This window comes from Euprymna scolopes, chromosome 21, assembly GCF_053919585.1.
Source record: "Euprymna scolopes isolate OS-2025 chromosome 21, ASM5391958v1, whole genome shotgun sequence".
Classification (NCBI taxonomy): Eukaryota; Metazoa; Mollusca; class Cephalopoda; order Sepiida; family Sepiolidae; genus Euprymna; species Euprymna scolopes.
Window position 1 is genome coordinate 23,887,922 of NC_136502.1, and position 27,924 is coordinate 23,915,845.

Consider the following 27,924-nt stretch of genomic DNA (forward strand, 5'->3'; position numbering starts at 1 on the left):
TTATCGATTCTGATTCTTTATAAATTTCTAAATACTTAATTATAAAATGGTTATTTTGTTCCGATTGCCGTAAAAAACACATTGTAACTGTGCATACATTTTCTAAAATGTAAAAACACTTGTGAGGGGGTGATCTATAGTTTTACTTGAAGTTAAATCCATAAATATTTATTATTTTATCATTACCACCAATAGTGGAAGATTTTCTTTAAGACAAAACCATATAAAAAAGTTGATTAAAGAATCGCTTTTGGTATCGGAAAATAGGCACAAATTTTTCCGATTCTGATACCTAAAAAATTCTGATTTTTCAGATTCCTGATTCCGATTAATTTTAATTAAATTTTCCAACACTAATATATATATATATATATATATATATATATATATATATATATATATATATATATATATATATATATATATATGTTAATTTAGTATCCAACCAAATGGCTACATATAGGCATACATGTTTCGGTGAAAACCTGGCAAGGGAATCGCTTCGTCAGGCCAAAGACATATCTTTGGCCTGACGAAGCGATTCCCTTGCCGGGTTTTCGCCGAAACATGTATGCCTATATGTAGCCATTTGGTTGGATACTAAATTAACTTATTTTGGCTCTGTCTAAACATTGAGCACTCATTTAATAGACACACTTAATAATTACTACCAATACAATATATATATATATATATATATATATATGTATATATATATATATATATATATATATATATATATATATATATATATATATATATATATATATATATTCCTCCCCCAAATGGTTTCAAATGATCTGAAATAACAGCAATGGGAGACTTGATTCCAAATATTTCTAATATGTTATATCTCTCCTCATTGGTTTTCATACATAAAGTAAATTTTACAGTGTATGAAGACCATCTGATACGTGGGCTATTCATAATCGTACCCTATTTATAAAAGAGAGGAGATATAATACATGAGAAATATTTGGAATCAAGTTTCCCTTTGCTATTATTTCAGAACATTTGAAACCAGAGCAGCAAGTTTAAGTCTCCCTTCCATTAAGGCAAGATGTTTTGGAGAAATATCAGATATTTTGTAATTCATATGCAAAACTAGGAAAACAAATGACTATGATTGCAATATTAGTAAAGGTGCAGTATCTTTCCAACCTTACAAAATCCTTTAAAATAACCACTATTGCAGGTTTTCGAGTGTGCTGAAAACGAAAATCACAGATAAAATCCCAGGAAACAAGTAGTTTCCAAGATATGAGAGAATTATAGTTTTAAAAAGTGGGGGATCATTTTTCTATATTAATTTAGCGTAAATTGAACACTCACTTTATAACCACCTTTTTTTTTGGAGGGGGTACGTTATTTTTTTAGGGGTGGTGTTTAATTAGTAATTGTGGTAGACCAACACAAAACGTACCTTACAAAAACTGTTTTATAAGTTTTCAGGTGTGCTGAAAACGAATATCGCATTTAAATTTTCCGTAAATAAGTATTCTTTTTGGTATTAAGCAATGTAATTCTTTATGTTATAAGTATGGACCATTGTTGTACATGCAAGAGCGCATATTTTTGCTTAATATCCTGAAAAATATTTATTTGCAGAAAATTTAAATGTGATATTCGTTTTCAGCACACCCGAAAACCTTTGTAAAGAGGTTTTTTTAGGTAGGTTTTGCGTTGGTCTATCAGGTCACAATAAACATCACCCCTAAAACAAATAACAGACTGCCCAAAAAGTGGTCATAAAGTGGGTGCTCATTTTACGCTAAATTAATATAGAAAAGTGGTCCCCCACTTTTTAAAAATAATGTGCAACCTTAAGGGAAAATGTCACATAGCCCACTATACATTTCAGTACATTAGCTTTCCAACAAGCCTTCATGTGTTAAATTCTGATCAATACTTGCTGAGATTTCGAACATAAAATTACCAAAAATGGTGGTCTATCTATCTATCTATCTATCTATATATATATATATATATATATATATATATATATATATATATATATATATGGATATATCTATGCTCATAGTCAAATTGAATATTGAAATGCTCATATCTTTGGTTCTATGGGATGAAACTACATGAAAATTTGCAGGCTTTTTGAAGATTGTAATATAATTCTAGGGTTAAAATTTTATGACAATTCGTAAAAAAGAACCTATATTTTCAAACAAATTGGTCTACATTTGTATATATAAAGTGTCCTGGCAAGCTAGCTTTAGTTTTGCTGCTTTGTGATGAATTTTGTTTAGGTTTTTTTTTTGTTTTGTTTTTTTTTGCTTGGTTATCTTCCCATTGGCTTTGCCAGGCCACTAATATATAGATTAGAATGAATTTTTATTGATACCAATATTTTTGGCTACAGATGTGCACATATATATTTCATCTACAACCTTATTAAAATATTAGCTTCTTTAACTCACAAAGAACATTCTAAAATGATGAATACATTTCATGCTAGTGGAAAGTTTTAGTTGTGGGAAAATTTAGAAGAGGATAAAGGTTATCAGAATGTACTCAAGTTAAACTTACACACATACACACAATCATATATATATATATATATATATATACACACAGTCATATATATATATACACACAATTAAAATACGCAGATTAAGTAGTTTTGCAACAACCACTGGTAGTTTACTACAAGTAAACGCGCACCTCTCCTTCGCCCTTCTTCTTCCCACTCCTGTTTTTTCCAATTCTCTTATCTCTAACCTTATTTTAATTTTAATTTTATATTTCATCATCATCATAGTCTTGAGCTCCTTGAGGGGCATAGGCGATCCACAACAGCCCACCAACGTCCACGGTCCTGGGAAATTCACTCCAGCCCCCCCCCCCCCCCCGCTCGCCAGGAGTAGCCGGTCTGTTTGATGTCAGCCTCCAGGTCTCTTCTCCAAGTGTTCTTTAGTTGGTCTCTTTTCCTCTTCCCCTGAGGGTTCCAGGTCAGGGTCCGGTGTGTAATGTTTGTTGGTTGTTTCCTCTGGGTGTGCTCGATCCATCGCCATCTTCTTTTTCTGTTGATACTTGGTTGATTCTCCCTCAGAGATCTGCGATTGATAATAGTTTTTTTTTAGTTCTTTTACACGTTTTCATAAATTTTGGTGTGAGAATATCAAGTCTCAAAAAATATCTGTCACTAATGGAATATGAAAATTTAGAAAAACATGTACAAATCGTTGATTTTTAGAGTTTTTAAATGTAATTTTTTTTATTCCTTATGCAAAAATATCCTGTACCCATTTTTAACGTCATAGTCTATAAGTTTATTTACAAAATATGAATTTATCTAATGTCATGATTTCGCAGCCTTTCACGAGATCTTTACAATTTTAGAAAACCACTTGAAGTTATAAGTTTTAATTCTCAGGATTGTCTAGTTTTTATGAAACCTACAACTGGGGAAAATTTGACGAAAATCTAAGTCGTATGGATGATATTTAAATTTTTTTATATGACTTGATATGGATGTATTTTTTTTTACCAATGAGTTACTGCTTATTAAGGCCCACTGGGCTACTCAAGGATGTTGGACAATAATGTGTAAGATGGGCAGAAAATTATTAATTCAGACTTGATTATCCAAAAGTACAGCTCATCAAGTATGTGTTTACTTTGCTTCAACAAAAATATGCTGTGTAAATACACATGCACACTAATATATATAACAAACTTTACTATGCTAGAAAACTACTATATCCTATATCTCTACAAGGCTACCATTCTCTCATGCATGGAGTATTCTTGTCACATCTGGTCTAGTGCATCTACCACTAGTCTTTCCCTTTTAGACAGCGTCCAAAAAAGTGTCTCTAACCAAATAGATCATGCACTCATCTAAGCTCAAACCCTGTCCCATCACTGTAATGTTGCATCTCTGTGCCTATTTTACAAGATTTATAATGGGATGTGCTCTGATGAACTCGTAGCACTTGTATCCCCACAACACAAATACCCTCGACAAACCCAACAAGCAGCAAAATCCCACCCTTACACTAGATATCCATAAATGCTGGAAAGCCTTCTACTCTGATAGCTTCTTCCCTTGAATTGCTAAACTTTAGAATTCACTCCCTATTTCCTGCTTTCCTGACATGCAGAAATTTAAATGTAATGTGAACAGGCATCTTACTACTCAATTCCTTGCATGGTGTCCCTGTAGATGTGGTCCTAAATAGCAGCCTATTGCGTCCAAATGGCACTCTATCTTGTATGCAAAGAATTATGATAAAGAAAAATTCTAAACTCTTTGATTTTCAAACCATGGGTTAAATATTTTTTCTATTTTAATTCTTTGTTTGAATTTTTGATTTGTATAAGATTCGATTTTGATTCTCATTCTGTATTGTTCTTGTTTTTTGATTGCTGTATCCAGTATATTGTGCTTTATATTATCTCGATAGGTTCTAATATAATGATAAAATTTATATTTCTAATTTTCATTATGTATACACAGACATACACACATATATATGTGTGTGTGTGCGCGTGTGTGTGTGTGTGTGAGGGAAAGTAAATCATGAAATGGAATGCGTAAAAGAACATATAATCTTTTACATGTCTGTAATCATTCTTATCCACTATTTCATATATATATATATATGAACGCGATGGTTGTAGGTTCAATCCCCACCTAGGGAAAGGTGTTAGTCTAGCCGCACTGATAAGTTGTGATACAACGAAACAGTACTGTATGTAGATGACTGTATATATATATATATATATATATATATATATATATATATATATATATATATATATATATACAGTCATCCACATACATCTCTCTCTCTCTCTCTCTCTCTCTATATATATATATATATATATATATATATATATATATAGAGAGAGAGAGAGAGAGAGAGAGAGAGAGAGACAGAGAAAACTGTAAAAAATAATAAAACAATGGCGTAAAAAGTATTGGAATTCATAAAATAGTTATATGCATTTCATTTTTTTTAATCATAGTAAAAAATGCTCTCAGACAATGTGAAATAAAGCGCTTAAAATATCTAACTATATATATGAGATAAAATGTAATAGACTCCAAAACTTGGTTCAATATTTATTTATAAAAAACGAAAAAGAAGAAAATAGCTGAGGAAAACTATTCCAATAAATACAAGTTTTAGTTCAGGCTATATTGTTATAAATATGATTTAATTTTTTCTTTTCTTTTAGATCTGTCCTTCATTTTTTTCTCTTTTTTTTTTCTGAAGATAATTCTAAACCTTTGCTTATAGTTTTCTATGAAAAAACGTCGATATTTTCTTCTTGTTTTTTTGTTTTTTTTGAAAGTCCTCGATAAATATGCTACCATTTTCTATTGTGAATATGTCAAAATTGTCTTGGAAACATTGCATGCCTGAATGCTCACAGGTTAAGTGCGAAGAAGTGCAGTCACAAGAATTCACCAATTTTTTGCTCAGCCTATTATCCTAAATACTCCAAGGAAAAGGAGTTAGTAAGGTGATATCAGTACTACTTATACTTCTGGGAGTACAAAGGCTGTCCAAAATTTTTCAAAATACTCAAGATTTGAGAATGAATGATAACTTAGATGTGAACAAAACATAGGGTGTTTTGCAGAGGCAGCGAACTTTATAGCGACAACTTTAATTTCTTTAATTACAGATTTGGCAACTTTCGGTTATTTTTAGTTCAACTTGGTTTGCTAACTCATCATGAAAAGACTGATACCCGAGTAATAGTAACATTTGCAAATTGTATAAATTTATTTAAAAAATCATTTGATGATGAACAAATAATTTTGCAAAATGGACCTGTCAACTTGCAACCTCAGTCATGCGATTTAACCCATTTGGGGAAAGTAAAGTCCCATATCTACGCTGATAAACCAGACACAGAAGATCACAGATCACATTTGACGCGTTATTGCCAAAATGAAGCCTAATTTAGTGCATAGAATTTGTGAAAATTAGACCTCTAGATTATGCCGTATACGCACAAGCAACATGGCTATATGCTCGAAAGTGTATTTAAATTATAAATGCAAAAATTAACTTTTTGGAATAAACCACATATTTGTATTAGAAAAATATTTTTCTGTGATTTATTTTAATTTAAATATTTTTAGTTGGCTACCTCTAAAAACACTTTATATGAAAAAGCTATTGGGGTTGTAGAGAAATTTTATCGCCTTGGTAACCCCATTGGAAAACAGGTTGGAGCAAGTGCTAGTTTGATTGTAAGAATTAGGAGTGGATAGGATATGTCCAAGGCATTTCTTCCATTACTAACCAGCAGAGCGTTACCACTATCGATTAAGAGAAGAATCTATCAGGCTAAAGTATAACACGATCAGCCAGTCACTGAGGTGTGACTGGCTTCACATGTTATACTAAATGTCTTAGAGTGGTTCTCATGAAGATATGAGGATGGCCGTCATTAGGATCTGTAAGAAGAAAAGCATACCTGAGATGTTGGAATTGCTGTGTGGCTCCTTCTTTCTCTTAAGATGACTTCTTCACCCTGATGGCGTTCTGATTGGAATTTTCTTTCTTCATCCTCTGGACCGATTAGTTGTTTCAATGAAGGCATTTATGGCAGACACAAAAAAAATGACACGTTACACAATTGTAATATATATGAAATATAACTATTTTATTTTACATGTGGATACAATATATATTACAAAAACTTTTACAATTTACATATCTTCAAAACTAAACTAACTAGCCTAACTAGTATTGAGGGAGGGGGTGCCCCCCCTCGTTTACGGGGAGACAGAATTATGTGTCCTCACCTCATGATGATCCGTGCAGGAAGAGACAGTGCTAGAAAGGGAATTATGGGAATGCATTTCTTTGTATCTCTACGCCCATGGCCAAATCACCACTCGGCCATGCTGTAGAGTGTGTTAGAAACCATGGCACTGAGAAATAGAGCCAAAAAAGTATGCTTATTGTAATGCTGTATAGATGTGAAACCTAGCCAATGAGGGTTGAGGATATGTGTTGCATGGTGAGAAATGATATGAGAATGATACAATGGATGTGTAATGCGAGCGTTAAAGACGGGCTTAATTGCAAGAAAGATTAAATAAGAAGTTGTGTGCAGGAGAACAGAAGGCTCTGATGGTATAGTCACGTTGAAAGAATGGAGTTTGTAGACATAGAACAGTTGAGATAACAGGTTCAGTTCACAAGGGAAGATCAATGGAAAACATGGGAGGAAGTGATAAAAATGGACCAGAAAGAAAGAAGGAATAATCAAATCCTGACCAGAGATAAGTTATTACATTTCTGAATTTTGGAGATGAAGATTGGTTATTCGTATTATTTGCATTCTTCCATCTACTGTTCTCATCCTGAGTGTCATTTTCACAACGTTTCAGTCGATGTAACCTCGATGTACACTGTTGAACTCAGAAATGTTTCTCACGAACTTGGGAATTTGGACAGAATTTCGAATAGAACTCTTTATTTACTTCACGGGGGTAATATGCTCTTGTCCCGTTAGCCATGACTGGATAGAGGTCGTAAGTAATTTGCAATTGCATTTTTTGGTTGCCCACATTGAGAATCGAACCTCCAACCTTCAGGAGATTATCACTTTTACAATTGATTTTCAAAGTACTCTAACCATTGCACGATAGGTCTTTGCAGACAGTTCTAGTACGAATTTTGAGAGCCTTCAAACTATTTTTTCCAGTTGTAAATATCACTAATATATATATATATATATATATATATATATAATCAGTAATCAGTAATCAGTATATATATATATATATATATATATATATATATATATATATATATATATATATGTGTGTGTGTATATATATATATAGAGACTTATATGTAATATACTGAGTTCGTGTAATTCAGTAAATTTTCATATACCAATAGGTTTTAAGCCAAAAATGGTTGACTTAAGGATTAAGCTACAAAATTATCACATTTCATAATTGATCATTAATATACTGTGTGTGCAAAATCAAGACTTCAAGACAAGGTGTTGATGGTAACAAAAAGTGTATTTCATTTTACGTTACAATTGTTTCAATGTCTAGTTCGACAATTTCAAGCATTATATTGTTTGAAAAATTTCAAAAACCAGCATTTCTGCAGACTTTATGAATAAACACATTTTAGGCAATGTAGCATTTTTTGAATAGAAAGAAAAAAAAAGCGGGGGGGGGGATCCCTACCGGGAAAAGCATGTGACACACAAAAGAACACACACGTTATTGTATTAATATATAAATTTTTAATTTTATCTCTATTTTTACATTCTTTTATCTTTAATTTACTAATCTTATTGATTATTATTATTATTACTACTTATATTTACGCATTCTTAATTAGTACTGCTTAATAGGTTACAATTTACTAATTTATTTTTGTATTCTTAACTATTCACTTTTGCTTTCATTAATACTATTATTTATTTTTAATAAATTTTGTTATTTGTCCATTTTATTTCATTCTCTTCTTCTATTTCTAATTATAACAAAGTTTAAATGATTAATCACGAAAATATTCAACTTAAACCACTCTATGGGAGATAATACTTCTTAATCTCTATAAACTGTAAGCCTCCTTGTTTTTGATTATTAGAAAAACAAGCCAAAAACTATATGGTTCTCGCCTTGAATTTTAGGAGAAAAAATAAAGATTAGCCCCAAAAGATGTTTTTTTCACTCCTAAAACACTCTAAGGTTCAAGCCCAAGAATTTTTCCAAGGTCAAATATTACGTTTCCAGATGTATATCTATGTGATCTTGCTTTTGGGTAATTTTCAGCAAAATCTAATGGTTAAAAAAGATTCTATGTCCCGGAAAGTGCTATTTTCGGTCGTTTTGACCCTTTTGACCCCCAGGGGACGCAACTAGAATTTTCTTAGGGTCAAATATTATGTTTCCAGATGCATATTCACGTGATCTTGCTTTTGTTAATTTTCAGCAAAAATCATGTTCCAAAAAAAGTGCTATTTTTGGCCATTTTGACCCCTTTTGACCTCGTTGTGATGCAACCTGAATTTTTATAAAAAAATTCAAGAATGTTACAGTAGTTGTAACTTCATACAGAATCTCAGAAAAAATGTAATGAGTAGTTATTGAGAATTTTGGGAATGAACGGATGAACGGACGAGGGTGAATTCTAAGGTCCAAATCCGAACATTATTATTTAATTCTTTAGTTGTTTCATGATAAATAATTTCTAATCATCAATATTTTATCATGTTTTATTATGTAATGTAAACAAGTGAAGCATGCATAGTCCCCCGTGACTGCACAATGAACGAGGCATAAAAAAATAACTAAGTTCAGCATTTGGTCTCCCCCTCCCCTCATTTAGCCCCAAAAGTCCCCAGGAGACGTCAAATCCTGGTGAAAATGAAAAAACGATGCAGTTTTAGGCCTTAACATATGTAAATTTGAGTTCTGCACTATGCAAAAAAAAAAATGACTAAGTCCATCATTTGCACCCCACCCCTATTTAACCCCATAAGTCCCCAAGGCCTTAACATATTTCAATTTGAGTTCAGCACCATGCAAAACTGCTAAATAGACATACACAGAAAATTTGGGACAAATATGGTAAAATAGTCCCAAAAATGGAGGGTTTTTATTAGCTCTAAAAGGGCCCGTGGAGCAAACTCAAAAGTTATTGCAAAGTATAGACAAACAAAATTATATAGAAATCAGTTAGTTACAACTTTTCAGAAAGTTTTATAAAATCCAAGGCATCAATTTTTTTAATAAACACAAAAGTGTCAATTTTAGCCATTTTAACCAGAAAGGCACCCTAGCGTTGGGGGGGGGGGGGCACCGTTCTGTTACTTTTTTTACTCATATCATGTTTAATGTTCATGCAAAATTTCAAAAAAATTCCAAGACGTAGTTATTGAGAAAAGTGCGGACAGACGAACGGACAAGAGTGAATTTACAGTTCCACCCTCTTTTTGTCGGGGGACCAACAACCTGTTTTCTTTTACTGTAACCTTTGGTTTATATAAGCACATGTCTTGATATAGCCCTTATAGATATTTCTCTATGTGGATTGTATTTATCTGTTTTTAGCCTATAAACTTGGTTTGCTGCATAAACTTTGGCTATTCTCATTTTGGTATTGCCCATGAATTTAATTTTTTCAATTTATTGTCTAATCCTGATGATGAGACTTGATTCCAATAAAAATTTGCATCAAAAACGATTGTACAAAGATTGGTTATTGATGTTGAAATTTTAGAGCCTACGTAAATGTTTTTTCCATAAATCATATCATCTCATATATATGTGTGTGTGTGTGTGTGGCGGGTGGAATACTCGCCCTATATAATCAATAAATATAATATTAGTTTTAAATTTTAATGTTTTTTTCCTTTTTGGGGAGGGGATAGGATATTGCATGATTTCGGTGACACGCCCTTAAATGGCAATAAAATATAATGTGCTTGCCCCCCCCCCGCCTAAAAAAAAAAAAACAGGGAAAAGTGATATCAAATAAATAGAAGAAGAAAAAGAAATGTGAAAAGAGTTTCTTTTTTTCTTTTTTTAAAAGACGTGCGAATGAATTCTATCTCAGAAAGTTATTTTCTAGTTATAAACTTGAAAACTATTATTATATTCACCTACTGAGCATTTATAAATCTTTTATACAATTGTATCGTTGTCGTTGTCGTCGTCGTAATCATCATCATCATCATCAGCAGCAGCAGCAGCAGCAGCAGCAGCAGCATTGTCTTCGTCATGAATACAGGTTGTTTTCTCTTGATAATAAACTCACTCTGGTTGTTTTTAACAAGACTAGCAGGGAGAGCGCCCGGCTTTGCCCGGGCGTAAAATACGCTTAAATATGATATTTTAATTTTTCCAGATTTCGTATATATTATTATAGAGTCATGATTTCAAAAGTAAAAAAAAAACAAAAAACATTTGGGTGCCATCAGTTAGAATAGAAACCTAAACTGTAACATTCAAAGCTGGTGACGTTACCACTGTACCAACATGGCACGCATATGAACTGATTAAAAATTAAAAATTAAGATTAATGGACAAAATGTACAACGATTTTTTCAATTTTTTATCCCTTTTTTGCATTCTTAGAAACTATTTCAACTGGCTAAAGACCCATAAAAGAAAGATCCGTAAAAAAAATCCACTCATTTGAGGCCCCTAGCGTCGCTCTACGACTTTTAGTTGCATAAGAGAAAGAAATAGAATGGTAGCATGGCTCACTACACCTTGTATTAGAGACAGTAATCAGATATGCCCCCTCTGTTTGAAATCTCACCAGGTAAGAGAGTCAAATAGACCCCCACCGGAAGTTACTTCGACTTCCTCCTGGTGTTATTCTCTGGTCGTTGACCTTAAACATTTCCACTTAACAAGGCCCTTATTATCTATATATGAAACGTGATCTAAGAGATTGATTTTTCTAGAAATGTGTGTGTGCGTTCATAAACGAACATGAAACAATAATATAATCCTAAAGCAAACACAAAAATAAAAGAAGAATTTAAAGAAACGAAAGGAAAAATGTTCGCTCAAAAATTGCCTCAAACATTTAAGTTTGAAAATTATTGCTTTTAAGTTTTAAATTATTACTTCCAGGCAACATCGTATCATAATCTGGTGCTGCCACATCTGGGCAGGACCTGCTAAAAACAGCCTATCCTGCCTTGACAGAGTACAACATAGACTTTGTAGCTTCCCTGCAACCTCTCTCCCACAGAAGAGACGTTGCGAGCCTGTCTTTGTTTTATCGTTATTTCCATGGCAAGTGCTCGTCTGAGCTCCAATCTCTGGTCCCCAAAACGTGATCTAAGAGATTGTTTTTTTGTAGAAATGAATGTGTGTTTCATACACGACTATGAAATAATAATAAAATCCTAAAAGAACGAGAAGAATAAAAGAAAGATCTAATGAAACCGAAAAAAAAAATGTATGATCCAAAAATTGCCTCAAACGAGTTTTAAATTATTGCTGCCAGGCGACACCGTGTTTCCTTACTATGTAACATGTTAGAATTCTTTGCCTTGTTGCAATATTTATTTTCCATCGATATAAGGTGCATTTAAAGAGACAGGGAAGGCAACAGAAATATGAGAAAACAAAAAGCTCGGAAGAGAACTAGCAGAAAGTCATTAAAATTAAAAAGGAATTGTGTGTGGAAAACTGATATTGGAAAACAAGTTAATTCTATTTCTTGGGCAATTTTGCATCAATTACACAAATTATATCCAAATGTGGTACAAAACAATGCGAAAAAAAACTATTAAGAATCACATAGCTGTTCACACACATACACACAAGCATCCACTCAAACACATACAAACACTAATGAACATATGAACATACAGTCATCTTTTCAAGCACGCAAACACACATGTACACAGACATTCGCAAAACAAAAGAAAATAAATATTTCTATAAATAGGAGGAGGAGGAGGAGGAGGAGGAGGAGGGAATAGAAATAATAGAAAAAACCCAAAATTATGTAATGTGTTAATGTTATGTTATGTTTTTATTTTTTTTGTATGGAAATCGCCACGGACAAGGTATGAAGCCACTTGATGTAAGGTTGGTTAGTTGTTTTTGTTTTACGGCATATCAACCCTTTTCAGGTTATTTAATGGCGAATCCGGTGATTTTGAAGAAAATTTTTTTAATAGAATATATTTGTTTTTTGCAAGTCAGTTTCTATTTAACCCATAGTTGGGATCCTAACAGATACTACCACTCCGGGTCAGAGTGGACCTGGGAGCAATGGCAATTAAAGGGTGGCTCCACACTTCCCAGAGCCTGCAAGCTGGGCCTCACCATCGGATATAGTTTAAGGTCATATCCAGGACCCCCATTGAGGGACTTTTACCCTCTACAGGGGGGCAGTCGGCGTATTCTAATGCCCCACCGACAGGGCCCCACTTGATGTAAGAAGCTAAAAAAATCTACTTCAAGGTAAAAACCTTGCCAGCAATAAGTGTTAGATGGTATAGATTCTGGCCTAGAAAACAGCAATTCTTCCCTCTTTGTCAGAAACACCGCTCATAGAATGTGAGGACTAAAGGACAAAATAAGGGAAGCAAGAGTAACTTGGATATTGATATCTTAAAAACTACCGTTTTAATAACTCTGCTTATTTTTGTCAACAAATCACATATTTTTATTTTGTAGGAACGTACAAACTCGCAAAACACAATATTTTTTTAACGGCACATAAGTTGTTATTATTATCATCATTTTATCTAAATTTTTAAAGTAAAAAGAAAATAACACGAACATTTCTATAAAAATAAAGACGAGAATGACAATGAAAATAGTAGAAAAACACCAAAACAGAAAAAGAAGAAAAAAAATGGATGAAACAATAAGAGGAAGAAGAACGGGAAGAAGATGAAGTAAAAGAAAAAGAAAATCATGAACTCGACTGAGCTCTAATCTATAGTCCCTCCGCAAAAGACGTTCACAATAAATACTCGCCTAACTGCAACAACTGCCAAAATTTCTCTCACTCTCTTACTGCGTCTAAAACTAAATGAAAATTCTATGAGCAAAGTTTCTTTTCTAGAACTGTCCGTCTGTAAAACACAATACCGTATGTTTGCTTCCCTGCTGACTATAACATGGTCGTCTTCAAATCTAATGTGAATAAATTTCTATTGAGCCATCCTCTTAGATAATCAAGCCCTATCCAAATTCCACTGTGACTGATTTTGTTGTCTCACCATCTACCCAACACTTAACCCTTATCCTTAAGTGGCCTCTGGACCTTGATAAGTGGTGATCTTTCAGGTAAAAAGAAAATAGCAGATGTGATAGAGATGAAGAGGGCAAAAAGAAGAGAAAAGTTAAAGAAAAGAACAAACTTATAAAATAAGAATGAATTTAGGAAAGGAAGAAAAAAACAATGAAGAAAGAAAAAGATGAAGAAGACAAAGAAAAAAGAAATAGAGAAAATAGAGACAAAGACGAAAAAGACGAAGACAACAGAAGAAAATAGATGACAAAATAAAAGATGAAAATGAGATGAAGACAAAATAAGTAGAAGAAGGAATAAAAGATGAAGAAAAAAGAGAACCTGAAACCAAAGGAAAAAGAGACAAAGACGAAAAAAAGATGAAAAAGGCAAAAGAACAAACCTATACGATGAATATAAAAGAAAAAATTAAAATAAAATGAAGGAATAAAAAAAATGAATGAAGAATAGAAATGAAGAATAGAAATGAAGAATAGAAATGAAGAATAGAGAAAAGAAAAGAATAAAACAAAAGACAAAAGAAAAAAGAGATGAAGAATAACAGCAATCACGACCATCATCAGCAGGTGCTACAACGTGGCTCGAGTATATAATTCCTCAATTATTGTTGACAGGCTCCAGGCCATCTTGTTGGCCTGCTTGGTAGATAATTACATTTCTCTTTAAAATTCTTAATATTTAATTATTTACGAAAATTTTCCAACCATCTCTTAAAACAATAGCCCTAACAGCATTATTCCTCTTCTCACGAGGATGCGAGGTTTCGTTGTTCCGGTGAAGGTGATGAATATGTGTGCAGATGAGAAAAGGTTACATAGAAGAATATTTATTCGAACCAAAGAAAAAAGGTGAAGAAGAAGTAAAATATTAAAGAGCCCCCTCCCCCCGCTTTTTTGTCGCCTTTTTACGATTATACAAGGAATTCTCTGCCTTCTTTTAGAAGTGGATCCTGACGGAAACCAAAAGAGCACATGTTACCCCAATAATTTTCATATATTTTTGTCCATCACACATGTTTCAGCAATGAAAGAAAATGGCAACTATCTCCTCTTTATTTTTCAGTTAATTATAATTTTACTTTTAATGATGAATTTCTTTGATGTAGATCCAATATAAAACATCCAATAATAGGCACAAAATAATGTAAGAGTATGTCCTTTTCATGATATAAAAGTACAATGCAATTTCAAAGGCTATGAACATCAAAATGGCTTATTTGTACAAATTTAAAAATACAGTAAGAATAGGAAATATGTGAATGTTTAAGAAAGCTGTTAGTAATGTAGGAAACCGAGATGGTGGAGTTACGTTATGCATGAACAAGAAACGTTAAGTGGTGTATGAACAGGAACAGGCAAGCGATGGTCGCATTTAAATTTTAAATCTTCGTATATCTATTTATTCTTTAAAAAATTCTTTCACATATAAATCAGTAAATATGGACTTACTATTAAATATGACCGGGATAGTTAAATGTATTTGATAATTTCGAGAGAAAACCAACCAAAAGTACGCCGTAAAAACAGAAAAATAATTACAAAATCATTCGTTCAATTTGTAATTGCGCACGTGTTTAAATTTCAAACCAATAAACATATCTATAATAATAATAATAATAATAATAATAATAATAATAAATTAATATCCAAATTAAAAAATGACTGTAATAATTGATAGACTATGGCATAAAGGTCTACTTCACAAGATCTTCAGCTACGGTATAGCTGGAAATGTCTTCTCGGTTATTAAATCATTTCTCTCTTATAGATTCATAAGAGTAGTGGTTGATGGGCAGAAATCAGAAGCTCACAGTATTAATACTACAGTTCCTCAGGGTTCTATCCTGTGCTCAACTCTCTTCCTAATTCACATCAATGATCTTCCAAATCATATCCTCAGATTATTCATAGATATTTATGCTGACGACACTACCATCTATGGCAGTACATCAAAAACCGTAAACAACCAAGTTCTCTCTGATTCTCTCTCCTCTGATCTTGAGCATGTAGTACAATGGGGAAAGAGGTGGTTGGTTACTTTCAATGCATCTAAAACCAAGCTTCTCTCTTTACATCATCAACACTCTGATCCCCATCTGGCATCAATTGAAATGGGGAGGCTCCATGTTTTGACAAACTCCTGGGCTTGACCATTACTCCTGATATGAAATGGAACACGTATATCAAATCTGTTGCCAAAGTCGCTGGGAAAATGGTGGGATCCTTCTATCGATCCAGTAGATATCTCACTGCTGATGCAATTTTTTACCTATATAAAACCCAGATACGTCCAAGAATGGAGTATTATTGCCACATCTGGGCAAGAGCTGCTAGAAGCAGCTTATCCTGCCTTGGCAGAGTTTAAATTAGACTTCATAGCCTAGTGGGGGATACCCTTTTCTCTTCCCTGCAACCTCTTTCTCACAGAAGAGACGTGCGAGACTGTTTCTGCTTTATCGTTATTTTCATGGCAAGTGCTCGTCTGAGCTCCAATCTATGGTCCCTCCTCGCCAAACTTTCATGAGAAACACTCGCCTAGCTGAAAACACTATCAATAATTTCCCCCACTCTTTATCTGTGCCTAAACCTAATCGTAGATTCCATGAACAAAGCTTCTTTCTTAGAACTGCACACCTGTGGAACTTTCTTCCATTTGCCTGCTTTTCGGCTGACTATAATATAGTCGTCTTCAAGTTCAACATAAACAAGTTCTTATTGAATCGTCGCCCTAAGTAATCCAATTTATCAAATTTCCACTACTAATAATTACTACGTTATTGTCCCATTGACCTTTATACATTTATTAACCCGTATCCTCGAGTGGCCTCTGTGCCTTGATAAGTGATTACTCCTTTGTAAAAAAAGAATAGAATAAAATAAAATAACAATAATATAATAAATAAATTTTAATAAATTCACTGCCCTCTGTTATCTGTCTGCATGACAGCTGTCCTGAATTTTGCTTGTCTGTTTTGGTTCACGCAGGACGTCATTTCATCATCCCGGTGTCCTACATTGCAAACACACTTCTTAAATATTTGTTTACCAGCAATGCTTCAAGCAAATAACCTCTCCCTTTTATCACAATAGGAAATATTTACAGTGAATTTATATTCATGTAAATAATTGTTATAATATTTCCTTGTCAGATCAAGTGTCAATTACTTTTAGTTCATTCTAATCCCTTTTATAAGTTTTTTTTTATCTACTGATTTATCCGATACCATGGTTATGATTGTTTCTGATGTAGTGCTCTGTTTCAAATTGGATATTTGTAAATGTGTGTGTGTGTGTGTGTGTGTGTGTGTGTGTGTGTGTGTGTGTGTTTAGTACGTAGTTTTGTAGTTGTAGTATATTGGTTACTAATTTGTTGTTATGTTGTTGTTTCTTTTTTTTTACTTATTATTATTATAAAGAATGAATAAATAAATTAGGTAGAAGAGTACCTTAACTGCGCCCGTTAACATTAGCATTTTTAAATACTAAATAAAGACATTTGATTATTGTTATTATTGTTGTTGTTATTATTATTATTATTATTATTATTATTATTATTATTTTTATTATTATTATTATTATTATTATTATTATTATTATTATTATTATTTTTATTTCACTAGGAGTTTTCACACAGGCCACCTTCAAAGAATTCTCTTTGAGAACAGCCTGTGGTGTTCTCTGGAGTCTGAGTGACCCCCCCCCCCAGATTTCCAGTACTCACCACCTCTTTCGATAACATTTACAAATTAATTTGCATTATTGCAACAGTCGTTTACCATTGATTTCTCGTTGGTAGCGACCATAGATCTTCACTGGAATTTAAGTGGCAATAAGCCTCCCCAAAGACACAGTCTTCTTTGTACCTATCCAGTGGCGGTCTCGTTAGTGCTTTCTCTCCTGTCTTTTGATCCTTCTTTACCCTCTTCGATTATTTGGTGTGGTATCAGTTGATGCCATCACTTTTATTATTCACTCACTAGGAGTTTTCATACAGATCACCATCAAAGAATACTCTTTGAGAATAGCCTGTGGAACAAGTCTCCCCAAATTTCCACTATTCTTTACCTCTTCCGATAACATTTGCAAATTAATTTACGTTATCGCCACAATCGTTTACTATTGATTTTTCATTGGTAATAGCCATTGGTTCTCACTGGAATTTGAGTGGCAATAAGCTTCCCCAAGGTCTCCATGGATTATGTGGTTTTCGTTTTCCTGCACAGTCTCTAGTTCATGTTTGAAACATTTATCAACATGTTTGAGGCATAGTTGTCTGCAGAGTTCCAGTGCACTGCCTTCCCCATGTAGTTGTGCCTCTCCTTATTTTCCTTCTAGGGCTAATTTGTGGCATTTACTTATTATGTCGTTTAATGTTTCGTCTCTCTACCCACAGAGTCTACATTTACTGTTTTCTTGTATTTTATCTATTTTAGTTTTAATGTGGTTGGTTCTAATCATATTATTCTGTACAGCTGTCAGTAGGGATTCTTTCTCTGTTTATGTGTCCTTTCCTTAGCCACATCCAGGTGCTTTCAGGGTTCTCTTCTTTTGTTATTCTGATAAATCGTCCATGTAACTATTTCTCTTCCTACTTTTCTTGTCTTTTTGTTTCTAGTTTCATCGTTTTCTGTATTGTTGTTCTTGGTGGTGTCTCAATCTTTCTGTGTCCTGACTTATGCACTTTTCCAGGTCCTTTTGTGTGCCTTTTACACAGTATTCTATGTTTATAAGTCTCCTTCCTCCTTCGCTTCTTTTCACATAGAGTTAATCAGTATCGTCTTTTGTGTGGAATGCATTGTGCATTGTCATTAATTTCCTCGTCCTCTGATCAGGGTATTATCATTATTATTAACATTATTATAATTATTATTATCATTATAATATCATTATCATTATTATTATCATTATCATTAACATTATCATTATTATCTATATATTAATATGCCAATTTTCTTCGACTGTTATCATCCTGACATTCCTTAAAAAGAAAGTGGAATATCCCAAAATGGCTAACAATACAAAAACAATTGGTGTCGCTGAAGGTTCTAGCTACATTCTGATTGGATGAGGACAAAAAAAAATGGTGTCGCTGGTTAGGCCTTAGCTACATTCTGATTGGATGAGGAAAACGAGCCAGTGTGTGGTCGGTGCAGATCACCACCAGCGCCAACCAGACGACTGTCACCGCTGTCGCCACCACCGCCACCATGACCACTATTACCATCACTGTCACCATCCACCACCACTGCCACTGCAATCGCCATTGCAACCACCACCACCACTACCACCACTGCTACAACTGCTACCACCACTACCAGCGTCACACCACCACCACCATCGCCATTGGTCTGCATACATTCAGGAAAAACTGCAGAGTCATCTTCCAGAAATTACATTACGATGGTGTTGATGGTGTTATGGAACTCAGCACGATTATAAGTGCTCTGGGGGCTCCCATGGATTACCAAACTTTCTTTTTAGGCAGGGCTAGGGAGTAGTATCTGTTTTGTGGTCACAAAATAATCTCCCAGGCATTATCTCCTCCGTTTTTGTTTAGGTGGGGCTGTTCGTTTTGTTCTCACAATGCTAGCCTTCCAAAACATTATTTTCTTTTTCTTTGTTTAGTAATAGTTAACATGTGATATCCGTACCTATACGAAAAAAACAAATTTAGCCATAACGAAAACAAAATCTTCCCTGTGATGTACATAAAAGTTATTAAAATCGAAAATCACATCAAATCATCGAGTAGTATAACTTTTAAATCACAAATAAGGTGCTTTTGCAGTATAACACCCAGATGAAAAAACAAGCAAGCTCTTAGCTGTAACATACAAGAAGTTAACACAATAAAAAGGTACATAAAATAATCGAAGGGTTTCATTTTTAAATAAGAAATAAGGTACTTGTACAGTAATCGACTCAAGAAATAAGGTACTTATGCAGTATAGTACCCATATGAAAAACGACGAAAGTCTGTGACGCACATAAAAGTTATTAAAACCGAAAATCATGTGAAATCATCGAGTAGTATGACTTTTAAATAATAAAGGTGCTTCTGCAGTGTAGCACCTATATGAAAATACAAACTCTTAGCCATGGCGTACAAAAAAGTTAGCACAACCGAAAATTACATAAAATAATCGGGTAGTTTCATTTTTAAATAGAAATAAGGTACTTGTGCAGTAATCGACTCTAAGAAATAACGTACTTGTGCAGTATAGTATCGACATGACAAAACACCGAAAATCTTACCTGTGACGCCCATGAAACTTTTTAAACAGAAAATCATATCAAATCATCGAGTAATATGACTTTTCATTGTTTTCTCATTTAGGTAGAATACTGTACTGAGTGGGGGGGGGGGCTATAAGGAGTTAGTCCCGGAAATTGCTGAAGCAATTTACAATCTAAAAATCACTTTATTTTATCCAATAAATTCAGATATTCAATTTCATAATAAATTAAGAATATTTATCCTATGATATATATATATATATATATATATATATATATATATATATATATATATATATATATATATATTTGCAAATGTTGCCATATCATTTGTCAGCATTCTACACTTTTATTTTGTTTTTCTTTAACCAAATCCCAAATCCCACCAATCACACCCCTTACTGATTCATTCCATTTTCTTACCACTATGAAAAAATTGCAAAAGTTGACATGTAACATGTTTCTATCAAATCTTATTACTTACATGCCAAATTAGAAGATTATCAAGAAAAGATTGTGACATAGTTATTACTTACTGAGTTAAAAGTAATTCTGATTTAATTATAACCTCTAGAAAAAAATGATGCTTTACTATAGTTCTATTTCTTGTAATAATATATCTCAAGCAGTTCTCCATATTTTTCTACAAAAATATTTATTTTAATTCATCGTCTGATCGGAACTAATATTATACTGATTATTCTATTGATGGACATTCTATTGTTTGCTTATGTGATGATGTTTTCAACTACCGTGGAATTTCCATGGTTCTGCTAGTAATAATTATTATCGTCATTATCATTATGATTATTTGCTGAGAAGATTGTTTCTTTAAAGACCTCAATTTAATTTCAACTGTAAAAAAAGTCTTTACCTGGTTTTATATTTTGTACTTTAGATTATTCAGACGTCTATTCTCATCTTGGTTTTTATCTCCATAACGTTTCGACTGATGTAACCTCCTATCCTTCTTCAGTTGCATCTTTTCAAACCGGGAGGTTATATCGGCTGAGACGTTGGGAAAATAACAAACAATACGAGAATAGTAATTCAAATAATCACAAACAATTCCAAAACTTTTTCAAATTATAAACATTTATGATTTCCATTGCATACATTTCCATTTGAAAGCAGTTCAGACTAGTGGCCTGATAACGTTGGATTTTGAAAAAAATATTACAGCTGAAACATGTCTGCACATATGTAGCCATGATTATTTTCATAAATAAATGAAATTATATAATAATACAACCCTACTTGGTATTGAGCACTATTTTATAACCATTGGAGTTTCATTGGATATATATATATATATATATATATATATATATATATATATATATATATATATATATATATATATATATATGTAAGTAAATTTTTGGTACAGCAGAATGGAAGGAGAAATTTCAGAGGAAACATAATTTAATTTAAATACCAAAAAAAAAAACAAGAAATGGGCAGGTGAAATTAAAATTTTTCCCTAAGGCCTTATCGTCTGACCCTCTAAGAGGAAACGTCAGAATGATAGATTAAAAACTAAGAAAACGAATGAGGGAAGAGGGGAATTTTGGTTACAGTTGGAAGAACAGTGGAGAAAAAAAAAAAATCTCACTGTTCAGGTGGTTTTAAATCAATGAATATCTCCAACTGATGTCTAAGAATCTTTTGTCTACACAGGCTAGGTCGAGAGTTGTTAATAACTAACGCCTCAATGATATTGAGATGATAGTTCGACCTAGCACTGTATAAAACAGAAAACCACCCATCGGAATATTGATCGGCACACCTATTTATACTCAACAGGTGATCGCCAATGGCAGACTCATGAGCCTGGGAGTGCCCGGATGCTCTCGAAACCTGGTGTAGTCGAATATCCCGAGGGATATGTTGGGATATTCTCATTTCTAATCTTTGGGACGTTTTGCCAACGTAGTCAGCTCCACACTGACAAACGAATTTATAAACAACAGAGTTCTTTTGAATGGTTGGCAAAACATCTTTACGAAAAGAAGAGAAAAAGGTTCGAGTTGTGTAAACTACTCTAAGCATAGTAGCTGGAAAACATCGTTGAGTAGCAGAAGAAATCCTTTTAACAATATGAAGGCCATCAGGACCCAACCATGGTAATTTTAGATAAATGGGACAACGTGATGGACCAATATGTTTACCGCTATTAAATGTAGTAATTTTACGTTCAATAGTAGACTTTATTATATTAATGGGATATCCATTATTAAGAAAAATAGTTGTAATTTCACCAAGTTCCATATCAAGACGGTTTGGTGAACAAATCATAAGTGCACGATGCGTAAGAGCGCTAATGAGGTTTATTTTTCTAGACTGAGGGGCAAAAGAAAACCAATTAAGATAGAGCCCTGTAAATGTAGGTTTTCTATAAACAGAGGTCTCAAACGTAGTACCAACTTTAGAAACACGAACGTCGAGGAATATGGGATATCAATGGGTAGCCCTCTTGGTCCTTCGTTAGCCAACATTTTCGTTGGATTTTTGGAAAACGAATTATTTTCCAAAATTATTAAGCCAGCATTCTACACACGCTACGTTGATGATACTTTTGCATGCTTTCCCTCTCGGAGCGAAGCTAAACAGTTTCTTGGTCTTCTTTGCAACCTGCATCCATCTTTACAATTTACTATGGAGGTTGAAGACTGTAGCTCTCTCCCATTCCTCGACGTTCGTGTTTCTAAAGTTGGTACTACGTTTGAGACCTCTGTTTATAGAAAACCTACATTTACAGGGCTCTATCTTAATTGGTTTTCTTTTGCCCCTCAGTCTAGAAAAATAAACCTCATTAGCGCTCTTACGCATCGTGCACTTATGATTTGTTCACCAAACCGTCTTGATACGGAACTTGGTGAAATTACAACTATTTTTCTTAATAATGGATATCCCATTAATATAATAAAGTCTACTATTGAACGTAAAATTACTACATTTAATAGCGGTAAACATATTGGTCCATCACGTTGTCCCATTTATCTAAAATTACCATGGTTGGGTCCTGATGGCCTTCATATTGTTAAAAGGATTTCTTCTGCTACTCAACGATGTTTTCCAGCTACTATGCTTAGAGTAGTTTACACAACTCGAACCTTTTTCTCTTCTTTTCGTAAAGATGTTTTGCCAACCATTCAAAAGAACTCTGTTGTTTATAAATTCGTTTGTCAGTGTGGAGCTGACTACGTTGGCAAAACGTCCCAAAGATTAGAAATGAGAATATCCCAACATATCCCTCGGGATATTCGACTACACCAGGTTTCGAGAGCATCCGGGCACTCCCAGGCTCATGAGTCTGCCATTGGCGATCACCTGTTGAGTATAAATAGGTGTGCCGATCAATATTCCGATGGGTGGTTTTCTGTTTTATACAGTGCTAGGTCGAACTATCATCTCAATATCATTGAGGCGTTAGTTATTAACAACTCTCGACCTAGCCTGTGTAGACAAAAGATTCTTAGACATCAGTTGGAGATATTCATTGATTTAAAACCACCTGAACAGTGAGATTTTTTTTTTTCTCCACTGTTCTTCCAACTGTAACCAAAATTCCCCTCTTCCCTCATTCGTTTTCTTAGTTTTTAATCTATCATTCTGACGTTTCCTCTTAGAGGGTCAGACGATAAGGCCTTAGGGAAAAATTTTAATTTCACCTGCCCATTTCTTGTTTTTTTTTTGGTATTTAAATTAAATTATATATATATATATATATATATATATATATATATATATATATATATATATATATATATATATATATATTAGTTATTTTAGAGACCATTAAAATGATTTTGCTATGAATTATGTAATATTCAAATTTACTTCTAGATTCAGACGATTAATTTTTTTTTTCAATTTAAAAAATCTGCCATTTTTTCCAGTTTTCTTTTTCCGCCATCTTGTTTTTTTTTTGTTGTTTTCTTTTTTTCCTCTATTTTCTTTTCTTTTTCTTTACCTTTCCTTTTTTGTTTTTTCTTTATATTTGCTGAATTAACCACGCCATACTTAACTCTCATGATAAGGAAGTTTATTTCATGGCATGGCACTTCTACATGTATATATTGATTTTTCATAGATTTCTAGCTTTGGAATTATTCCTGAAATTTATTCGAATACACTGCCCTTTACTATAAAATACAATGTTTCAAATCGGACTTTTTCAACAGGTACACTGATACAATCAGGATGATAATGGTTTTCTGTTCATTACTGAAACATTTTTTATTTGAGTATTTTTGCTTAACCACAACTTAAAATTATGTTGTAAATTTTCAAATTAATACTTAACAATAATTAACAAGTTCCGTACTTTGGGGTAATTGCGCCAAGTTCGGGGTAATTGTGCCAACTAGCTAAAAGAGTTCTTTTGGCAAACAAACATATAAATAGCAATTGTTTTTAGTTGACGCAATTGCCCCCGGATTTGGCACAATTACCCCAAAGTACGATTATTATTTTTTATGCTGATAAGAGTAATTCTTTGGAAGTCATTGAATTAAAGATAATTTTTATATTATATTATATTCCTTGTTTAAACACCCGATGGTTATAATAAACTTGTAGTAAAGTATGTAAATTTTAGTCTTTTCATTATTTTTTATAACGACGTTTTATTCCAGGTATCGAACATATCTCTATTACAAGAGAATCTAATATAAAATAGTTATCTATATATGATTACAAAATAACATATGACTGTAATATATTTAAATAACAATTATTTTTATATCTACAGACACAAGTGTTTCGGGAGATTCGAACCCAATCACAAAGTCACCCTTGACGTCGTAGGCTAACATCTTTATCTTAGGGCCACCGGCAATTAACGCAAAAACTAATGGAAATTAAGTTCCTATATACCACAATCAGCCGGTCACTGAGGTGTGACCGACAGACGTGTTACAGTAAATGTCTTAAAGCGGTCTCATGAAGACATGAAGATGGGCCAGTCATTAGGGTCTGAGTAACAAGAAGAAAATCATACCTGAGATGTTGGATTTGGGTGTGGCTCCTTTCTTTTCCCAAGATGATCTCTTCACCCTGGTGGCATTCTGGTGGGAATCTTCATTTCTTTGTCCTCAGGGCCGCCTTTCGACTTAAGACATTTATGAAGGAATTCATGGCAGACACAAGAAAAATGACACGCGACACAATTGTAATATACAAAGGTATAACTAACTATTTTATTTTACATTAGAGATACAATATATATTACAAAAAAAACAATTTACAATTAATTTTTACAATAGGCTTTTCAAAGCTAACTAACCTACCCTAACTAGTGTTGAGGGAGGGGGTGGCCCCTCCCATTTACGGAGAGACAAAATATGCGTCTTCACATCATGGTGGTCGTGCAGGAAAGAGACAGAAAGATAGCAAGGGGATTATGGGAAGGGGTTTCTTTGTATCTCTACGCTCATGGACAATTTACCACCCGTCCATGCTGCAGAGTGTGTTAGAAACAGTGGCACAAGGAAATAGTGCCACATCCCTCCCTATGCTATCCGAAATTTATGAGCATTCATAAATTTCAGAAGTCCCTAATTTTCCGTGAATGGTGCGTCAACCGGCCGTCAGCAATCAATGTCTCCATGCTCTACGTTCCATCAGGAACTCAGTGAAGCAAGTTATCTTTTCCACCAGGCTCCTGGTAGGCTGGTATACTGCTTCAAATACCAGAGAGGGTAATCATCCTCGCCCTCCATCGAGGCAATGACCTCATGATTTCAGTTACTGGATTTACACTTTCTTAAGCAACCATTATAATATTTTTTAACAAAGCCGGATTTTACGTGAGTTCATCACGCCGACCTATACGTATTTCACTAAGCCGGATTCTACGTGAGTTTATCACGCCGACCTATACGTATTTGACTAAGCCGGATTCTACGTGAGTTTATCACGCCGACCTATACGTATTTCACTAAGCCGGATTCTACGTGAGTTTATCACGCCGACTTATACGTATTTCACTAAGCCGGATTCTACGTGAGTTTATCACGCCGACCTATACGTATTTCACTAAGCCGGATTCTACGTGAGTTTATCACGCCGACCTATACGTATTTGACTAAGCCGGATTCTACGTGAGTTTATCACGCCGACTTATACGTATTTCACTAAGCCGGATTCTACGTGAGTTTATCACGCCGACCTATACGTATTTCACTAAGCCGGATTCTACGTGAGTTTATCACGCCGACCTATACGTTTTTTAATTTAGTCTGCATAACATTATTTTCGTAACTGGATTTACGCTCCCTTCAGCAACCAGTATAATGTATTTTAACCAAGTCGGAGTTACGTGACCTCATCACGCCGACCTATATGTATTCCAAGTTATTACTTCAGTTACTGGACTTACGCTCTCTTCAGCGACCAGTATAATGTATTTTAGATAAGTCGGGGTTACGTGACCTCATCACGCCGACCTATATGGATTTAGTAAAACCTTGGTCTTCAGAGGTTCTAATCCAATTAATTCTGTTAGAGCAAGGAGTCTGCCGCCGAGCGACCAATAAAAACTATCCACCACGGAATATTTATTAATTATATAAAGAATTAATTAAGAAGGGCACTCAGCCTTCATGAGTTAGAATACTCAATTAGGGGGAAAAAAATTTCCAAAAATAAACAATTCAGAAACCTGGTATACATTAAATCAATGAAATAGGGTGTTAACAATTTTTTTTCTTAAAAAGAAAACATTTTTAAAAAATCATTTCAGAGCACCTCGGTCACAATTAGAATTTGTTTACACAATGCAAACGCATTTCAGTTATTACATTCATAATTAACTTTTTCCCAAATTTCAGGGTACATTTAAAAAGTATGTGTATTTTTTCAAAACTTGATTTACAAAAGATCATTAAAATTTAATTCCAAAATTTAAAAATTATTTCAAGTATTTTGGTTCATCGTTAAAATCAATTTATGTTAGTTAACTTCTTTCCAAAGTAATTCATTTATTATTATAAAAACCAATCTTCTCAAAAGGTCATAAACTTCGAATAGACCCATTTTTCGTAATACAATTCAAAAATTATTCCAAACATTTGGTTCATTATTAAAATTAATCTTCCGAAAAGATCATAGACAATTCATTTTGAATCAATTCACCCTTCACAATGAGATTCAGAAACATCCCAAATTTTTCATTTCGTAATTATTATTTTTAAAATTCAGTGTACATTTAAAGTTATTTAATTGATTCTTAAAAATCATTTCTTCTTATAGGTCATTATCAAGGTCATTTCGAATTCAGAAACATTTCACGTTAATTAACTTTATTTTCCAAAGTAATTATTTTATCATTTAAAAGCAATTCTTTTCCTAAACTCACTCACAAGGATTATTTCGAATTAATAAACTCCCGCCACACCTAGGAGTCACATTAGTTAACGACCAGTTCTGTATAGTTAACAGCTCGAAAAAATTAAAGTTTCAATTAAAGAGAGATCTTTCTAGACTAAGGAAATCTTTTTTTTTTCTTAATAATTAATTCAATTTTACGTATATACTCCTCAGTCAACATTTCAGGGACCCCTATCATACGGTCCAATTTCAAATAAACCTTCAATTAAAGAATTTGCTCGAATAATTCTTCCTTAAAATCATCTAGAGTTCAGGAAAATCTCTTTCGTTAGTCAAACAATATTTCCTTAGAAATTATTAAAAATTCAGAGAATATTCGAAATGTAATAGCGTAATTTTTTCTTTAAGAAAAACTATGAACATTTCAGAGAACTCTTAAAAAATGAACGTAATCATGTAACAGTTGGCTTTTCCAAACACTCGAAGACTTCAAAAAAAGTACTTTAAGTGCTGTTTGAATAATCGTCTCAGTTTTTATTTTTAATAAAAAAACAATTGAAGACATCATTTAATGTAATTTAACGAAGCATAAATAATTTTGT

General features: G+C 33.4%; 1 protein-coding gene across 1 annotated transcript in view; it reads left to right on the forward strand.

The window, feature by feature from the left end:
• The window catches only part of LOC145242055 (protocadherin beta-2-like), a 150,406-nt gene that overhangs the window by 46,879 nt on the left and 75,603 nt on the right, over nucleotides 1-27,924 (forward strand). The window lies entirely within an intron of this gene.